Raw genomic sequence first — 19,032 nt, forward strand, 5'->3', positions numbered from 1 at the left:
AGTGAATTTTGGCTAGAGAGAAAGAAGATTGAAAGCTTCTGAAGAAAGGTTGAATGTTTTGGCTTTTATACCTGCATCAAACAATGTTGTTTCAGCCCGTCTAGGATTTGTATGAACCCATTTAAGATCCGCGTGCTGCCTATGAAGCAAGCAGACCCAATCGCAAGTTTTTTTTTCATTTTTTTATTTTATTTTTCGCCATTTTATTTTTCAAGTTTTATTTTATTTTATTTTATTGATTTTTAAATTGAGCAATTTATTATTTTTTAATATTTTGTAAAATTGCTTTATATTATTTTTGGAAAACAGCCTAAAAAATATATAAAAAAATGAAAAACTCTTTTTTCAAATAAATTCATAAATCCTATCAAACTATTAAAGGATTTTTATGAATCTAAATTTTATAGATTCTACCAAACTATTGAAAAATTTCATAAATCAATTTTTGTCAAAAAAATATAATTTTTAATAGGGTATTTTGTATTTTGTCCTACCAAACTATTGAATGATTGCATCTTAAATTAAATCTTATCAAATTATTAAAATATTTAATGAATTTTCTCAAAAATAAAATTTTATAAATATTTTATAATAAAATCTCACTAAATTATTGAAAGATCTATATCAAAGTAAATCCTACCAAACTATTGGAGGACTTTAGTAATTATTTTCTTTAATAAAATACGTTAATATATCCGAAAATAAAGCCTCTTCAAGGTAGGACACCAATTTTCATGAATATTTGTGAGGTAAGAAAATTATCTTAAATTGCTACCAAACTATTGGAGTAATTTTAATATCAATTTTTAATAGTAAATATTTTGATAAATTATAAACATGTTTAAGGCTTAAATAATTTGAAATCAAAGTAGTACTATCCTTCAAATAGGCACTGTGAGGGTGCTATAACCTTTCTCACACGTAATTATACTTCTAAACCTAAAACCTAGTTTTATAGATCAAGATCTACTATTTAAAGATACCCAAGTTAATCTTGGGACTTTTATTTAAATAGGACTGATTCGATCAGGTGATCAATCACACCTAAACAAAAAATATTAGTGGTGACTCCTTTAATCTATGTCTAGCGGTAGACTTACGGATCTATACGATATGACAAATTAAAAAAGTTGATGTATAATTTTTTGTTTTCTTAGATAAATATCTCTCTAAGTTTATAATTAATGTCGTCAAAGGTTGAATGTTGATGTTTCCTTTTTTGTTTTTTAAATTCCCAATAAGAAAATGACATGAATCTTGTGATATGATTTGTATCTAATTGTAAAAGTTACATTGCATCCACTTGATAGACACAATTGATTTTCTAGCTAGGATTTCCTTCATTTGTTTCTTTTTTGCTATTGTAAATTTTTGTTCAAGTAGATAAATCTATTAGTCATGCTTTAAACTGTGATATAAACAATTGTTGAATTACTGAACATAAGGATTATTTAGTTGGATTATATAATTATTTTTTGAAAGATAATATTTAATGAATTTAAAATTTAAAATTTAATAAATAAATCTCTATTTCATATTATATCTACTTTATAAAAAAACCTGAATTATTAAGTATAAACTCTTCATATATATAGAATAAAATTCAAAATATCTAAAGATGTTAATTTTATCCATACTCAATAGAGAATTCGATATTTTACCCGAGTAAAAATAAAAATGGGTATTACATTATGGGTATGAGGATCAGGATGAAGATGGGTATAATTTTATATTTTTATTATGGGATAAGGATTGAGTAATATATTATCTATTGTGTACTTGTACCTTACATATATACTTATATATATTTAGTAAATAGATTTTTTATTAAATAATATAAATTATTATTTTAGATTAATTAGAATTAATATAGTTTTTATTGAAAAATATATATTAATATATATTTATGAAAAATTATCTAAATATGTAAGATAAAATAAAAAAACTAAAAAAATAAATTTTTATTTTTGTTTTTTAAAAAAGTTATAGACATGAAGATTGTTTATACTCATTAAATACCTACAAGGATAAAGATGTGAATATATTTGAAATATTCGTTAGATATGGATCAAATAATAGGTATATTATAAAAATCCAGAGATGGGATAGAAAATGCTTTACCCGTTCTAGACCTTATCTATTGATATCCCTAAAAATATCCAAATTTTATGCATTATTTGAAGTCATTTTTTTACGATTTATTGCATAATGTTAAAATTATCCCCTAACATCTATTATAGGACAGATAAGCAATGTAAATAAAACCAATTAAGGGGTAATTTGGGGAATGAAGGTTCTCCATAAGCTTCTCCATAAGCTTCTCCAAAAGCTTAAATGGAGAAGCTTCCTTTTTTCTCTTGATTTTCACTCTTGAATTTATTAAGATCTAAGCAGAAAACAGCGACTTCAAACCTCAAAATACCTCACCCCTTACTCTAAATACAGTTCCCTTAGAAAAATTAAATGCTTAGAGAAATATCAAGTCTTAATTTACTAACTAAATTCCCCTACAAGTTTCACTCATTTGACCCCTTCTCTGCTCTCAATTCCCCTGTTGAATCTATTGTTAGGTCTACTGATATTGAGAGTAGTGACGAGGATGACTTTCTAGCTTGGTTGATGCCTTAGAGGCTATATGCAAGTTGGATTCCGGAGGTTACCCATTTTTTATTTATAGATTTTTTTCAATTGTTTAAATTTTTTTTTTTTTTACATATATATTCAACTCCAACTAAGACTTTGATAATTTTCCTATGATTATTTTTTAGACTTTTTAGGAGGTACCTTTTTGAGTAAATGGTTCATCAAATCTTATGTCTGTTTGTGTCTGGTATTTTTTTTTTATACATTTTGGGATGTTTATTGTGTTTTTTGCTGTTTTTCTATGACCAATGGGTAAAGAATTAATGGTTTTTAACTGTTCATTGTAGAGGAATCCAACCAAGATTCTGAGCTTGAATTCTTAGAAAATGAAGAAACTCTTATCACCAGAATGTTTAATTTGGTTAGAGAAAAGTGGGCTTGCTTAACATTTTAATAGGATCTACTCTGCACTTCAATTACTTTTTCTCTTTTGGATTTGTAGCTTTTTGCAATATGTAAATTAATTCGTTTAGGACTGATGAAAAAAGGTTCAAACTTTTCCAGGTGGTCCTTAATAGTAGGAAAATTCTTGGAAGAATAGATAAGGAGAGTGAAAAGTACTGGACTTCAAGATACTCTACAAACAAATGAAAGGCCCAAGGTGAATTTGGGTTTCTTCAATTTAGAGCATGAAAATTTAATAGGTGGTTAATTTTTTATGTTATTTTAAATTGATAATAACTTATTTGCTGATTTGTTTGTCTACTTTGATGTATAATTCTTGGATAATTTGATGGGTGGTTGGGTCATTAAAAAAGATGGCACTACTTATAAAAAGGAATCTAATTAATTTGATTCTTATATTGAATTCTCTGTGCATGATTTATTAATTGATCTGATTTGCTTCAAAAGGATTGATATTTGTTTACACTTTGCTAAAATTAAATTTGGAGTTCTTTTTTCTCTTTTTAAAAGTTCAAGTTAGGATTTTCTGCTATGATTTATTGATAGATTTGTTCTTGCATGCATGTATGATTTTTGGTTTTTTTATATATATATTTTTAGTTTTAGAAGCATTAAGCATCATTTAAATAAAATAAAATGAAGTTTTGCTAATGGATTTCTGTAGATGACTATAACTTTAGAGGGAATCATGATTTTTTATTCTTGCAGGTGGATACAGTTTTCCTAGAAATTGTTGCTTTTAGGTAAAGTACTCTATTTTTGGATTATTTCTAATAAACATTTATAAATAATGATTTAATAATAATCATTTTGATATGGCCATGCAGTCAAAGAGCAAGCTATTATTGATAAGGTCAGATTATTGCTTTTTATCTATAGAGTATTCTATGCATGCTTGTTCATTGAGCAAAATGTGACTAATATGCTTGATCCTATTTTCATAAGTTGATTTTTAAGTTGTTTGCTTTTTATCTTTATGAATCTCATGTATTAGGTTCATAAATATTAAGTACGGTGCCTTAATGTCTCTAAATACACCAATAAGAATAATGTTTCTCATGCAAAACTTAAAGTTGCTATGGACTTTCACTAATGTACTATTATATTCAGATTTTGGTGTCTAGGCTTTATTCTTCATAGTCATGCATCCTTCATATGGGAGTTATTCCTACATGGATAAAGGTTTTATTATGTGTAGTGGTGGGCTTTTGTTAAGAAAAAGAATTTATTGAATTGATTGGATTGATCTTCTATTCTTCTTCCTATATATTTTAACTTTAATATTTTTTTTCTTTACTTTAATATATAGGCAGTTAGGCACTTAGGTGTAACACTTTAATCTTTAGCTTTCTAGATTTAAGTTTTAAATGAAAAGGAATTAAACGGCTAAGATGGTTGTTTTGCTTTTGAGAATAATATTTTTGTAGTTTGATGCCTTAGAATCCATAATGATTTGCAAAGAACCCATAATGTTTGCTATAAAAACATTACCCCTATTCCAAATTTCCCTTTGTGAGGAATTTCATGAAATTTCACAATAATCAATTTTCTATTGTGAGGAATTTCATGAAAGTGTTGTATGCATATCGTATGTTTACAGCTTTAGAAATGGCATGGATAATGAGTTTTCTCTTATATAACATGTTAAATTTTTTATCAAAGAAAATTTGAATATTTGTAGGAAACTTTGTATAATATTTGCAGGATCTGATAACCCAGCATCTTTTTCAAGTTTAGAAAATTTGAGTGCCTTGCACATGGATTTGTTGATATATGTATTATTTGTTATAGGGTAAATTATATGGTAAACTACATAAAAATTTTGATAGTCATTAGCATAATGTGGTAATACATGGTCAATTAATTTTGTGTAAGCAAAATATACTGCTCTTTATTTAAATAAAAAAAAGGTTTATTTCAATTCAACTTTAGATTGTTCATATATAACTTATTTGAAATGGGAATATTAATTACTTAATCAAAGATTATATTTTTCTATAAAAATATGATTGAAATTTAAGGCTTTTGGTTTCATTAGATATTATATATATTATTCGTATCCTAACTACATATAATTTATAAATAAATTGTAGGAGAATAGAATGGTGATGTGTTTAATTGATCTCAATTCCGATTTGAAGTTTTTTAATTAATATATATATAGTATATATATTGTGCTTGAATTAAACAGATTTGTGTAAATTTAGTCGTATGCCCCATGTAGAGTTTGATCATTACTCTTTTTAGTAATCTAAACCTTATGAATTTGCCTATTTTCTTTTAGCCTTTCCATTAATTAATCTTTTGTTTTCATTCAACCTTATGTTCTCAAAAAAAGGATTATTGATGGCAGCTAAAGCCTTGAATCTTTTCCCAATTAAATTATAGTCTACATTATCAAACATCCAATTGTTGAATTTTTCTAATCTTATTTTGTTATACTTCACTACTTTTGCTCCAATCATCATTTTATTGTCCAACGTCGTGCAATATTCTTCTCAGTTATTGTACTAATAGTATTTGCTTCAATAGTGCAGCTCTCTTAGAAGAATCATCTACCTCGGCAATAACTTGTATCCTTAAGAATCATAGTCAATGAAAAAGATATTCAAGATGCTCAAGTAATCAAGGTTCCACTTTCACTAATGTTGCATTAGGCCAAAAACAATTATCTTTCATTGCTCGATTTAGATGCATGCAATTTGGATAGGGTTAATCATATTTTTAATTACTTTAAATTTATTTAGGTTGCCAATTTTGATGAATTTAAATGCTTTAAATCGTGGCTTGATATAGTAACTTCTCATTATCCTCATTATATTAGTTTTTATTTGCTTTTGAATGAACTGTCTGTATTTTAAATACCTCTTGCTGTTATTTTTTGTGTTTAAATGGGTTTACAATTTACATATTCTAAGATAATGAAAAGTTACTATTACACTATTGAAGGGTTATGGAGTTCAATTTGCAAAAAAGAAGTTGAGGCTATTTAAATTAATTGAGAAACCTCAGTTTAAATGGGGAATCGAGGTTAAAACCATACACATCAATTGTCCAAAGTTTAAAAGGCCCGATTACATCTGATGGGTTCTATTCTCAAGAGTTCATGAGGGATTTGGGGCTGGGCTTTTGGCTCTTCATGTTATAGATGATACAAAACTTCTGTCTAAAGTATGATTATAGGACATTGCACATAGTTTTGCCAAAAAGTTCCACAATCCTTGATTGCTTAAAGTTTCGATTGATTTCATGCAACTCTATCATTTTTCTTCCATTTTTGTGGTGAAATGTTAAGATATTTCTAAATGTTGCTCCCTTCTGATATATTTTCTAATTCAGTTGAAAATTTACTTCAATTTAAGTTTGATGAGCATTTTTTTTCTTTTTTCTTTGAAAATAAATTTTAATTTGATTTATTTGTAGCATATTATTTCAGAACCTTTTGAGCTATCATCATTTATGCTTGGTGTTAATAAAGTTTTTGAAAAATGAATTTAATGTAACAACTAATTAGTAACAATGTTTATGCCTCGGTTTCATTATTCTCTACTAATGAAATGGAAATCAAGGGAAAATAATGTTAAAAAAAAAGAGCCCTCAACGAAGCGAGGGCAGAAATATAGTACTAATAAAAGCTAAACTTGTTTAGATTTTTTTTTTTTTCCAATTCCTTAATCTTCCTCTTAGATTGAAGCCCTGCATCAGATTAAGCAAATAACACTCCATTAGTCCAATAACTGACCTCTCCATTTCATTGCAAGTACGTTTTCATTTTTTTAACACAATAAGTACTGCTTTGCCTCGGCAAGCAATCGGAACTACAAGAAATTGAGATTTTAGCAAGGTTTTTTCTTTTTTATTTTTAATATCATTTAATGGCATTTATAAATATCAGAAAATCATTAACGATGTTTCTTATGTCGCTAAAAGTGTTGGTTATTCAAGTGCTGGTAAATTTAACAATGTTTTTTTATCATTTAGTCACGGCATTTTTATATATTCAGCACCATTTTAAAAACACCTTAATAAATGGATCAGGGAATGGGAATTTTTATGCTTAGTGGCATCTATTGTATGTTTATTACAATAAACACCGCTATATTAGAAATATATATTAGAGATAGATAATAGTATTTATACTATTAAACTCCCCTATATTAGTTATAGATAAAATACATTTTATATATTAATAAACGTTATTAAATTTTGAATATTAATTATACATATATTAATATAAATAAAAATTAACATATGGGACAATTCTTTTTATTATTTTCACTACAATTACATTCAACATTAAAACATATTATAAAACACAAAACATAATTCAATTTTATTAAATAAATAATACAAAACATTTAAATACATCAATTGTCTTAGTAAGTTAACAAATAAAATACAATGAAATTTCACATATTTTCTAATAGCCAAAAATAAAGAAAATGAAAAGTAAATATATATATATATATATTTTTGCTTAAAAGAGATAAGGATGAAGACATAAATAGAAGTAACAAATATAAGACAACATTCAAGGAAAAGAGAAGAGCAAAAACTCAGAAAATTGAAAATCATTTTAAGTACTTCAGCATCATTCAATGTTTTTTGAGCTTCATCTACCATTCCCTTCTCACCTAAACAATAAAGAGAAAGCTCATTAGAGAAGTATAATAAGCAAAACAAGAAAATAACATACATAATCCTAAACTCAACAACTATATTCTAAATCAAAAAATATCAAATGTAATTGGTCAAGATAATCTCATGATATTAGTTAGCAAGACTCATTTCTTATAGCATTGTAGGAGAAAGGACAAAGTAAGGTAGTCAAGCGGCATCGAAATATCTTGACAGCAATAATGTAATATTTTATAATAGATTAAACAACTATAACTAACTTTATTAGTATCACATACAAACTCAATGGGGCATGGTAAATGAATGGCATTTATTACAAATGGTCATTGATGTGAACACTCAAGATTGACCATTTTGATCAATTAGCAAAAGATAAGGTCAAAAAGTAATTATATTCTCATATCATTAAGCCAAATTGCTAGGAAATTTGCCTTATATGGACTTTCATTATTTATATCTTTTCCCAAGCATGCAATTAACTTTGATGCAGTTCACAACACATTCTATGAAAACCAACAACAATAGCAGTAATAGTAGTCTCGTTATAAATATTATGCTTCCAGAACTGCCTAAGCAACAAACAATCAACAAAATGAAAAAAAAAGAAGAAACTTTCTTGCGTGGTAATCTACAAGAAGCAGTATAGATCATAATTAATAAGAGAATAAAAGGCCACATTGACATCAAATTTAATGCCAATTTTGTAATGTTATCATTCCAGCAATGAAACAAAGAAGTGGCTATCAAAACACAAAACAGTGCAGGCAACCACATCACAATACAAAGTCCAGTTTTCTATTGTGGGTGATTCAGACATTATAATCCGAAACTATAGCAAAAATATCAGGCAAGCCATGTTCTATTCCATCAAAATTCAATACAAGGATAAAAATAAATAGCCAAGCAAGCAATTTCGTTTAACAAGGAAATCTCTTATTTCGGATTGAAATCCTATGTGTTGCATTAGCCAAAAACATGATACAATTTATTCACTTGTAGGAACTAGAACTCATTAATTTCCTATTTCGTAAGATCCCAATATTCAGAGAACACCTAAAAAAATTCAAATTCTCAAATTAAGCAAAAACAAAGGATAAATAAAGAAATCCAGATCAAAATCTACACCCAAAAATGAATGGCAAGAGTCAAACACCTTCCTAGTCCAGCAGTGTCCCAAATCTGAGCTTTAACAACCTTATCATCAACATGAATGTTACGGGTGGCAAACTCAACCCTCTTAGTAGACTTAGATTCAAGGCTAAACTCGTTTCTTATAATCTAGACAAAAGGTTGGATTTTCCAACACCAGAGTCACCGATCAGGATAACCTTAAATAAGTAATCGTAATCATCATCCGCCGTATTGGGTATTTTGATCAGTTTCAAAGACCTCAGTAGAACCCTTCCTAACAATTGCCCACAGCCTCAGTTCTTGCCCTCACCACAACATCACAATAATAATCCCACTGAAATAAACAGTTATTTTCTATAAATCTCGAACCCTAAAAATCGTAATGCAATAAAAATTAGGAGTAGTTTGCCTTTGCTCAGAGGAACCGTAGCTTGCGAAATCGGTGAAATCGAGGGGAATAATCATATAATCGGAATTGTAGAGATCCTTGCTGGTAACATCGAAGGTTGGCTCGAAGATGGAACTCGACGAGGTGGAACTCCCATTCGCCGTCACCATCGTAAGCGTCACGAGGGATTTGGGTTTTGGATCTACAAAAGCCATTCTCAAGATCTCTACGGAGTAGAATTTGATGAGTTTCATAAAGGGATTTGGGTTTTGGCTCTACAAAAGTTCAAGATGGAAGAGAGAAAGATAGCTTTGCGGGTGACTGAGGGAAACCATGAGTGTTGAATAGCCTAAAAATGAGAATAGAGGAATGAAGCGGGGAAAGGAAATTTGATAAAACTTACAGACGAAATTTGAAAAGTTTGTTCTTAAAAATAATTTAATAAAAATTTTAATAAAAATAAATAATATATAAAAAATTTATTAAAAATATTATTTATAATTTAAATTTGATTGTTTATTATTTAATGATAAAAATTAAGTCAATATTTTTATATTAAAAATATATATTAAAATTTTTTAAAATTTTATACACTTAATTATGCGAAAAAATATTTTAATTTATTAATTTTAATTTTAATTTTAATTTAATTATTTTTTATAAAAATTTTATGAATTTCACTTAAAAAATTTTATTTAAATTTTTTTCAAAACATTTTAGACCAAAGTCACAGCGACTATAATCCTAACACCATTAAATATAAATAAACATACTGACAGGGAAAAAAAAAAGATAAGATAAATGAACACAGAAAGATGAAGCGTGTTAAAATTGTGAAGTTAAAATAGCAGGTTTATATAAAAAATGCCACAAATTTTCAGATTTTAGTGATATTTATAAATAAAAATGTTGGTAAAATCTAAAATAATCTAAAATTTAATGGCAAATAAATTATAAACGTTGATAAATTTATTCAAAATTTCTAATTCCTTCCTATTCCTTTTTTCGGCACTTTATTTCCTTTTGTGCTTACCAAATTTAATATATATATATATATATTATATTACAAAATATATGAATATTTGATAAAGTATGTCACGTGAATACTTACGTGAATAACTTATATATTTGATATGTAAGATAATAATTTAATTTAAAGTTTTAATCAAATAATCTCATTCAATAATTATTTTATTTTTAAAAAATTTAAAAGTTTAAAAATTAGATTTATTTTAATATTTCAAGAGTTTTATTTTAATTTAAATCAAATAAAATTTATTCCAAACTCACTTTTTTTCAAATACATTTAGAATAAAATCAATAATTTTGTTATTTTTTTAAATGAACTATTAAACAATTTATATATCTTTTCTTAAATTTTTAAAAAATATATCATTTAGATTTATCTCTAACAATCTAGATATATAATCACTTTTTAAATATATATAATTTAAATATATTTTTGACAATCTAAATATATCTATTTTAAATTTAAAAATTTTAAATATAAATTTATTTTTATAAATTTTCTAATAAATTTTAAAAAATTAAATATCATTTATTTCACTATTTAATGGATTCCATCTTCCACCTCGATGAAATATTCTTGTGTTGAATTTCTCCTATTACTCATTTAGTCCATCAATTGCACACATCAATGGTATTAGTCGTATTTGTATCAAATAAAATATTATTTTCATCTTTTTCATTTGTTACCAGTTGCATATATTCTTTTTTGATTTTGGGAAACTATTATTTTGATTCTTAGCAATTAGTTAATGGTTGAAAGGGATGTTAATTACAAAATACCCAAACCAGAGCTTTGAGGGTTTTCTTCTGCAATTATATTCTTTCCTAAAAATACTAGTGTGACAAAAGTTCTCTTACCAAATTTATTCTACTTGATTAGTAATTATAGTTTTGCCAATAATTTGTAAGATTTTTGTGCTACATTAACCTTATTCTACTTGCTTTCAAGAATAATAGGTCCTATATTAAGTTAAGGAAATAGAAATTTCAAAATCGAACATCCCATCAAACGGAACAACAGTTTTATTAGGTAAAAATCAATAAAAATTATAATGGTAATATTTAAATATTACATTTTGTTTAATTAGATTATTATAGGAAGTAGGAATTTATGTATGTTCACTTTAATGTTAAAATTTAAGGCACCTTTGATCTTTGCAATGTAATAATAAAATAATCTTACATGAGAATTTTTTTTTTTGTTTTGTATTACTAAATGTTGTATCCATGAAATGTAAGAGTGAAAAGATTGATTTAGAGTATTCCATTGTGGTACAAGTAAAAAAATAAACTATGAAAATGATATAATACCATTTGCTTTTATTTATTGAAAATATTAATCTTATAAGATGATAAGTATATATACTTTGCTACTAAACTTTATCATCTTATATTAATAACTTAACATTGAGATGAAGATGAAAATATTTTTTTTATAAGACTTTTGAAGACAATTATTTGCTGTATTTATAACTTTTTTACTTTTTGAATCAAATTGTTCAAATAATAAAAAAAATATTATTTATTTTAATTTTGTAATATAAGAATTTTTTTCATTAAATATGTATATTTAAATATAAACAATATAATAATTAATGCTTTGTTTAGATAAACTTTTAATTTAAAGAAAAGAAAAAAATTGGAAACTTAATAACCTTTAATTTCTCTTGTAATCCTTACTTTTTTACTACCTTAATTTGAGGGAAAAACTAAGGAAAGAAAAGTTGAAAAAATTTTATTTTTATAAAAAGACTATTATATCCATCATTTTATTAATATTAAAAACCCAATTAGAAAAACCTAATCACATCACAATCTTTATGTAATTTTTTCAAAGCCATCTCTTTTTAAAATTTTTTGTAATTTTTTGATGATTTGATTTTGATGAATGATTGAATATGAATAGACATATTTTTTAAGTTTATGAGATGTAATGTTTTTATGTGATTACATTTTTTATAATTAATAGCTTTTATATGAATATATCGCTAAAGTGATAGTGTGTTAACATTTTGGCAATGGTTAAAAATCCATCAATACATGTTTCTAAAATATCTTTATATTTCATTTGATTAAAAATCACTGATATAGCAACAATTGTGAGATCATACAATATAGCAAACATATCATAATCTATGAGTGCTCTAAAATCACAAGTAATGAAAGATTATAATTAAAAAAAATTATTATAATGAATCATTTTTTTTCTTTTTCACTTTTTATCCAAACAATGAATGTTAGAATTTATTTCATTTTTTTTTAATTAATTTTAATTATCCAAATAAAGGATACATATATCCTTTCCTTTCCTTTAAAAAACTTTTTTTTCTTTTCCTTTCCTTTCATTTATAAATATTTATCCAAACATTACCTAAAGTGAAAATGAAATTATATATTTTTAATTATGAATGATAATTTAATTCATTTGTATTTCATTATATTTTTAAGCAATATCCAGTTTATATCTTTAAGTTTAGGAAAGTATTTATTTTTCAAGACTTTCTATCATTTTGTAAATTTAAATGCATTATTTTTAAATTTAAATTTGATAATTACACAAAATTTAAAAATAGATTATGAAGAAACTGATCATCCATTTTCACTTAAAAATTTCAAAAAAAATAAGGAATTTAGTATTTTTTAATAATACTTTTATATTTTATTCATATATTTATTTAAAATTTAATATCATTTTATAATTATAATTTCAAATTAAATATATAAATTAATTCTGCATTACACGAGTCACAACCTAGTTTTTTATATTTTAACAGCATTAAGGATGAAAAACGCCACTAGTTTCAATTTTAATGGTGTTTATTTATAAATGCTACCGCCGTTTCAAGATTACAGAAGCTAGTGGTCTTTTTTTATTGAAACATCATGAAAAATAATACCACGAAAAACTTATTTCTCCGTAGGTGTCGTTTAATCCTATTAAGCACTTAAACTACTTCTCAATTTCTACATCAAAATGCCGGAATCATAAAACTTTTGAGGGTTACCAGCTAAAGAGGTGTATTTTCTTTGGAACATTTGTTAATAACCTATCGTGATCAGAACTTTAATTGTGAAATGTATTTTCTAGGAAGTTGATGATGTGATAACATAACACTGTTTGTATCGATACCCATAGGGTTGAATGAATGAACAAATTCAATTAACCAAAACGACAATGGAGGAAAAGAAAAACTACAGATGTATGACATTAGTGCATGCTATATACAGAAAGCAAGGTTCTGTTCTTTCTGAACACAGGGCTGAAGACCAAATCTTTGAATTGTTAAAGAAAATATTGTGCCATGATCAGGTTAATTAATGCTATATATATATAACTTATTTTGTATCATATACCATCCATTGCTCAATCCAAATTCAACTGCTTAATTAGGAAATTTATCGATCTCCCCCTATGAATGTATTTTCCATTTTGAAATGTATTGCTGTTCTTAATTAAAACTTAACTCATAGATACTGCAAACAACGTTAAACAAGAATCAGAAGATTCAGAACATGGAGTTTGAACTTTGAACTTTGAACTTGAATGGTTGCTGAAGGCCAGCCTTTCAGTTAGCTTTTATGACCACATTAACTCTTAAGAATGGATAACTTCCTCATGCTAGCTATAGATAGAAATAATCCTAAGTTGTATTTCATTTGTTTTCTCTTTTTGTCTTTGCTTCCACAAGTAAAAAATTTCAACATATCAAACTCACATTAGCTGCAAATTACTTATAATAGCTGATCAGAACATAAAAATTAAAAAGTGAAACATTCATTTATATCTGTCAAAGATATTACAAGCACATGCAAACCTTCAGAAGGTTCTATGAGAAGAGGAAATTTTCATATGTAACAGGTAATAAAACATTGGTTCATGTCTAGTCCGTCCCTCTTTTTTCAAGTGAAAAAATCCCCACGTTGATGCTTTATTCTCCATATTCAAGCGAGAAAGGAGAAAGTTATCAACAAGGTCAGATCCACTTTATGAAGAAGGGAAATAAAAATTCTGTTTTACCCGTTATAGAAGATACCACCTCCCACTACAAAATTATAAACTAGTTATTTATGATGCTGTGGGTCAGGTCCCCCAGGACTTGTTCTCTCAATCTGTTCAAACTGGTTTCTCATAGCTTCTTCCTCCAGGTATTGTCTCAAGGCCTCGATAGATTGGTTTAGATTCCTCGTCTCTAACAAGAGGCGACTCTCTGAGCCTGCAGACAAAAGTAAGACCAAGGTAAGGCATACCAGACACCTACAGATAGACATTGTAGTTGAAGTGATTAAGTGACAACCTTGTGCTTTGACATGGAAGTTGAGAGGCTTTCCCTATTTATATACATTCTAATCAACTTTAGTACAAAGTGGATGAGGAATTGTTAATCAATCACTCGACTGGAATTTGTCATCTGACACGGAAAGACTGTTTTTCCTGTTGGCAGAACGAAGTAAAAATACTATGGTTTTGGCCTACGATCATTCTGACGAAGCTTTAGCCAATAAGATGTCAAACAGCCACGAGCCGACATCTATTTTGGCATATCGTAAGTTGGGAGTATTAAACTACTTTCAGCCTATTACTGGTACAGGTTGATTTGTAAGGTTCGCTGTTTGCAACTTCAAATATGGATAACTCAAGAATACGTCACTGGTAGGCATGGTCATTCGTGTGTCATGGGGGATAAGTGGATAAACCACACCGACCAGTCACCAGTGACAGTTGATGAAAAAAAGTTCTGGAAAAAACTTTAACTTAAACCTGTATAACTTTGGCTTTCGGTCAAATTTTATTAGTTATAAAATTATTTGGTTGTTTAGTTTATTTAAAAAATAAATATTTTTAATGGATAAAGTTATTCTTGAATAGTAATTTTTGTATATTTGGAACTGTCAGAATTTAAATCATAATAACATAAATTAAGATTCAATCAAATGCTAGCAAACCATGTGACCATTGGTTTGAATGGTAATTTTTTATGATTAAGATTATATTTAGATTCCACATAACCTTTTGGATAATCAGAGGATTTTGCCTTTAGTTTTACTTCTTCTTCTGGCTGGTTTGAAATGCAAGATAACATCAATATCACCTCCTTGCTATGTTACTGTCATTGATGACACAACAAAGATATTGGAACAGTAATAAACGGTGGCTTCAGATCATTAACTTCACCTGCTTACTTATGCACTAATAATTTGTGTATGGAGGGCAGCCGTTAATCATTGTTTATTGAAGAAGCAATGTTGTTTCAGCTCCCATAGGAAAAATAAAGGGACGTATTCTTAATTTCCACAATTCCCACATATTGACAAAAGTCTAAGCTAGGAGTCAATTACTTAGTCCTGTTACATGTAGGAACATTAGAATCTTGATTGAAGTGTTCATTAAATATTTTCCAGGATAATCATTAATCAAGCCCTCTGTTTAATATTGTTGATAATCAATGAGTCAATAGAAGAAAGCCAAACCTGACACCTGAGACATACCTAAAAGACTCATTCTAGCCTTCTTTTCCTCTTTTTGATTGTCAAGTTAGGCAGGCCCTTTTTCTTTGTTTACTTACCTCCATTTATACCTGACCATATTATGTGGTTGCTGTTTTTCATTGTGGTTATTGCCTTCAACAGTACCGCAACGAAACAAAGAACTGATTAATTTGTGATTAACAATGAGTTGTCCATTAGACTAGAATCAATATCAACAAATGGAGACTTTTTTTTTCTTTTTAATTCTTTCCATTCTCCAATCACATTGTAATTTCCTCTTCACAAATATGCACGCTGAGTATATTTCTGCTGTCATGACTTTGTATTAGACCTAGCAAAATCTTTTTTCTTTCGAGGCCTTCTTTTTGGCTACAAGGGTATAAAAATGACAAGCATTTTTTGGCCTTAAGCTATGTCCATTGACATTGTCCAACACATGGGACAAACTTTAGATTTTGTCTGTATTGGATGTTCTTAATAGCTACCAAACAAACTTAGAAGTTAAAACTAATTTCCTTCTCCTTACATGATGGCAACTGTTTGTCTCTTTGTGTTCTTAATTTTCTAGCCACACAGAGACATGGATGCAGCTGTAAACATTTCACAATAGATTCCACAATGAAAAACAGCAACCGCATAATATGCTGTCCACTTAAAATTATGGGATGATATTTCGCTATAGACTTTTATTCAATGAATTTTCCATTAAGATATGCAGTCCGATAGAAGTTTGTTCACTCAATGTAATTGTTCAGCAGAACTTTCTGGTTTTTAGCATTGAGATTTTCAATCGGGGGTCAGTGTGAGATAGCTAGCTAGTAGTTAATTAAAAACTATCAATAAATGGTTGTTGATTCAAATATACATAACACAATGGGAATCTGGGACCTAGGGGATTCAGGTTCTAGCACTTGTAACTCCTTTTTTATGAAGAAATTTATGCTCAAGAAGTGGAGTTACGAATGGAAAGTGTGGTTTTACCTTGGATCCTTTTTGAATCAGATTTCCTGGTTGAGCTAAGCCACTTCTTGCCCTGACTTTGATGTTTTAGTGGTTTGAAGCTCATCTTTTCTTAAAGGAGATTGGGCTGCAACAGGATAGTCCCACTCAGGGTAAGGCAGGATATCATTTCCTAATTTCTCTTGTCTTATCCATTCTTTTAAACCACCAATTCCAGTTAACTATGTTAGTTGACTTTAAAGATGGTGTTATCAGTTTATAGAGTCACATTTTATAAACTTGAAACCTTGAATTTCTTTTTCTTTTTTTATTTTTTTTTCCACTAAGAGAAGCTATAGTCGCAGCATTATCTTTCCGTCCCATAATCTGAAAAGATATACAAACTCACAAACATAGAATAAAGCTTCATGGTTCATTGCTCTTACTTTTGCTGTAAAACAACAATATCTGATTAATTTCATGCCTTAATTTCCACAGCAAATTTAAACGGTTGGCTGGTGGGAGTTGGGGTAAAAGTTCTAGATTTCCTAGTGCTGCCGCCCTCTTGTATCATAAGGAAAAAAGTCAGAATTTTAATGTCCCTTCCAATCGTATTGTAAGATTGAACAATGGATCTTGAGAGAAGAGAAATAAAAGTTCTTCCACCCTAGCAGATGCATAGATACTACTTGGTACAGAAAAACCATAGTTTAATCTGCTTACGAGTTAAAAAGTGCCAAAAGGGGAGTTTCGCTGAGTTTTGCTTTATTGCAAGAGCAAGCATAGTTGGATTTTCAATTTATTTAACTCGCAAAGTGGCTTAATTGTTTATAAAGGTACTTCAAGCATGAATTGTCATTCTCCTAAAGGGAAAAAGGTAAGTGCTGCTTTGACAAAAGGGAAGGAGGAAGAGAGGCAAGTTTTCCATGATTTAGACCTCTGATATTAGTGCATTCTTATGTTTCATTTAGCTCTCACCAATTAGAAAAAATATCAGCTTTGGAGGTGATGACAATAGGAATTTACAAGCCTTATACTTTGAAAATAAGTCTATGATTGTCAGGAACTCCAACAATGTCTGATAAAGATTACTAGTACATTTTTTTTTCTTAATTGAATTCAAATATTATAGTCTTCTTTATCTTATCCATGGATCATGATCACTTCAAAATCCTAATTTGAGGCTCTGGCCACTAATCAACAGTGGAATCAGTCATTTTGGCTAGTTTTGATGGTGTTTTCGAATGTATATTATATGAGCGAACTGTTTATCTTTTTGTGCACTTTAAGCTTTATGATCAAGTCATACCTTTATATTTGTAGGGAAGCTAATAACATTAGCCAGTCGAAAAGGACCAGACAAATTAAGAATGACTAGTGGAAAATTTTTTTACTGCACTAAACTCCAGCTTTTACTAGCATTTCTTAGCAGAATACATACCATTAAGTGAAATCAGTCCAACTAAAAGGTGAACAAAAAGTTTAGAAACTGCAATGGACTTTTTTATTTTTTAATTTAAAAACTATCGTACTACAACACTTTAGCCACATCCCTCCTCCAAAGAAAGAGATTCCAAGCTATAATCCCTTTTTTCCAAATTATCAAAAAGAAAAAAAAAATCCTTACATTCCTAAGTCCTGACAGCTAGGTACTCTGTACTCCTAGATGACAACCCTCCAACAAAGTCATCTCATTTGGAGTAGAAGCACTCACAAAATGAAAAAAATAGTCTGCAGAAGGAAACGAAAATTGATGCAAGGATGCGATCCACCATCTGAAATGTTGGCCTGTCTGGCATTTTGAAGACTTCTTTCGAGAGAATCATTACTACTTGTACATCTCATAGAATTTCTTTATAACAGAGGTGGAGTCAGTGTTTTGACACTATTAATGGGGATCCAAAGTAAGAAGTAAAAAGGAATTGAACTCAGGACTCCAAGCAGGAATATAAAATTTTGGGTTGACTCTACTTTGCTAATGATGGATGAAGTGATGTTAGGGATCAGGGCCGCCAGGACTCACTCGTTTTGACTCGTACAGGTTCTTGTTATTGTTTTGATTTGTCTGTCCAATCTTAAAAGCTTCCCTGGCAGCCAATGCTCGAATCGACCTAATCAGGTTTCGTCCCTCTGTGTATGGACCTAGAGGGCGACCATCAGACCATGGAAAAGAAACCGGCAATTGTACGAGGTACACATAAAATCTCGAGGTTGCCATTTACTTATCAAGGTTGCAGAAATTCTAGCCCGGAGGATTGGATATATATAGACTATCACATTCTGTTTTTTTAATCCAAGTGGGTGAAAAGGGCTTTGAGAACATAGTGGGCTTGGTTTCTTATTATTAGTTCGTTTCTCATTTCCCTCTATAC

At 28.4% G+C, this 19,032-nt stretch overlaps 2 long non-coding RNA genes across 2 annotated transcripts; one reads left to right on the top strand and one right to left on the bottom strand.

Annotated features, from left to right (window-relative positions):
- Positions 1 to 2,353: 2,353 nt before the first annotated feature.
- On the top strand, positions 2,354 to 5,894 carry LOC149511318 (uncharacterized). The gene is made up of 5 exons (XR_016334353.1): positions 2,354 to 2,655; positions 3,148 to 3,244; positions 3,757 to 3,791; positions 3,876 to 3,901; positions 5,586 to 5,894. It is a non-coding gene; the product is annotated as an uncharacterized LOC149511318 (long non-coding RNA).
- Positions 5,895 to 7,354: 1,460 nt separating this feature from the next.
- LOC111274239 (uncharacterized) lies at positions 7,355 to 9,651 on the bottom strand. Its single transcript, XR_016334395.1, has 2 exons — positions 9,227 to 9,651; positions 7,355 to 7,682 (listed from the first exon to the last, which is right to left on the bottom strand). It is a non-coding gene; the product is annotated as an uncharacterized LOC111274239 (long non-coding RNA).
- Positions 9,652 to 19,032: the final 9,381 nt, after the last annotated feature.

The sequence above is a fragment of the Durio zibethinus genome, chromosome 26 (assembly GCF_047325235.1).
Source record: "Durio zibethinus cultivar Kanyao isolate XHJ-2024 chromosome 26, ASM4732523v1, whole genome shotgun sequence".
Taxonomy (NCBI): Eukaryota; Viridiplantae; Streptophyta; class Magnoliopsida; order Malvales; family Malvaceae; genus Durio; species Durio zibethinus.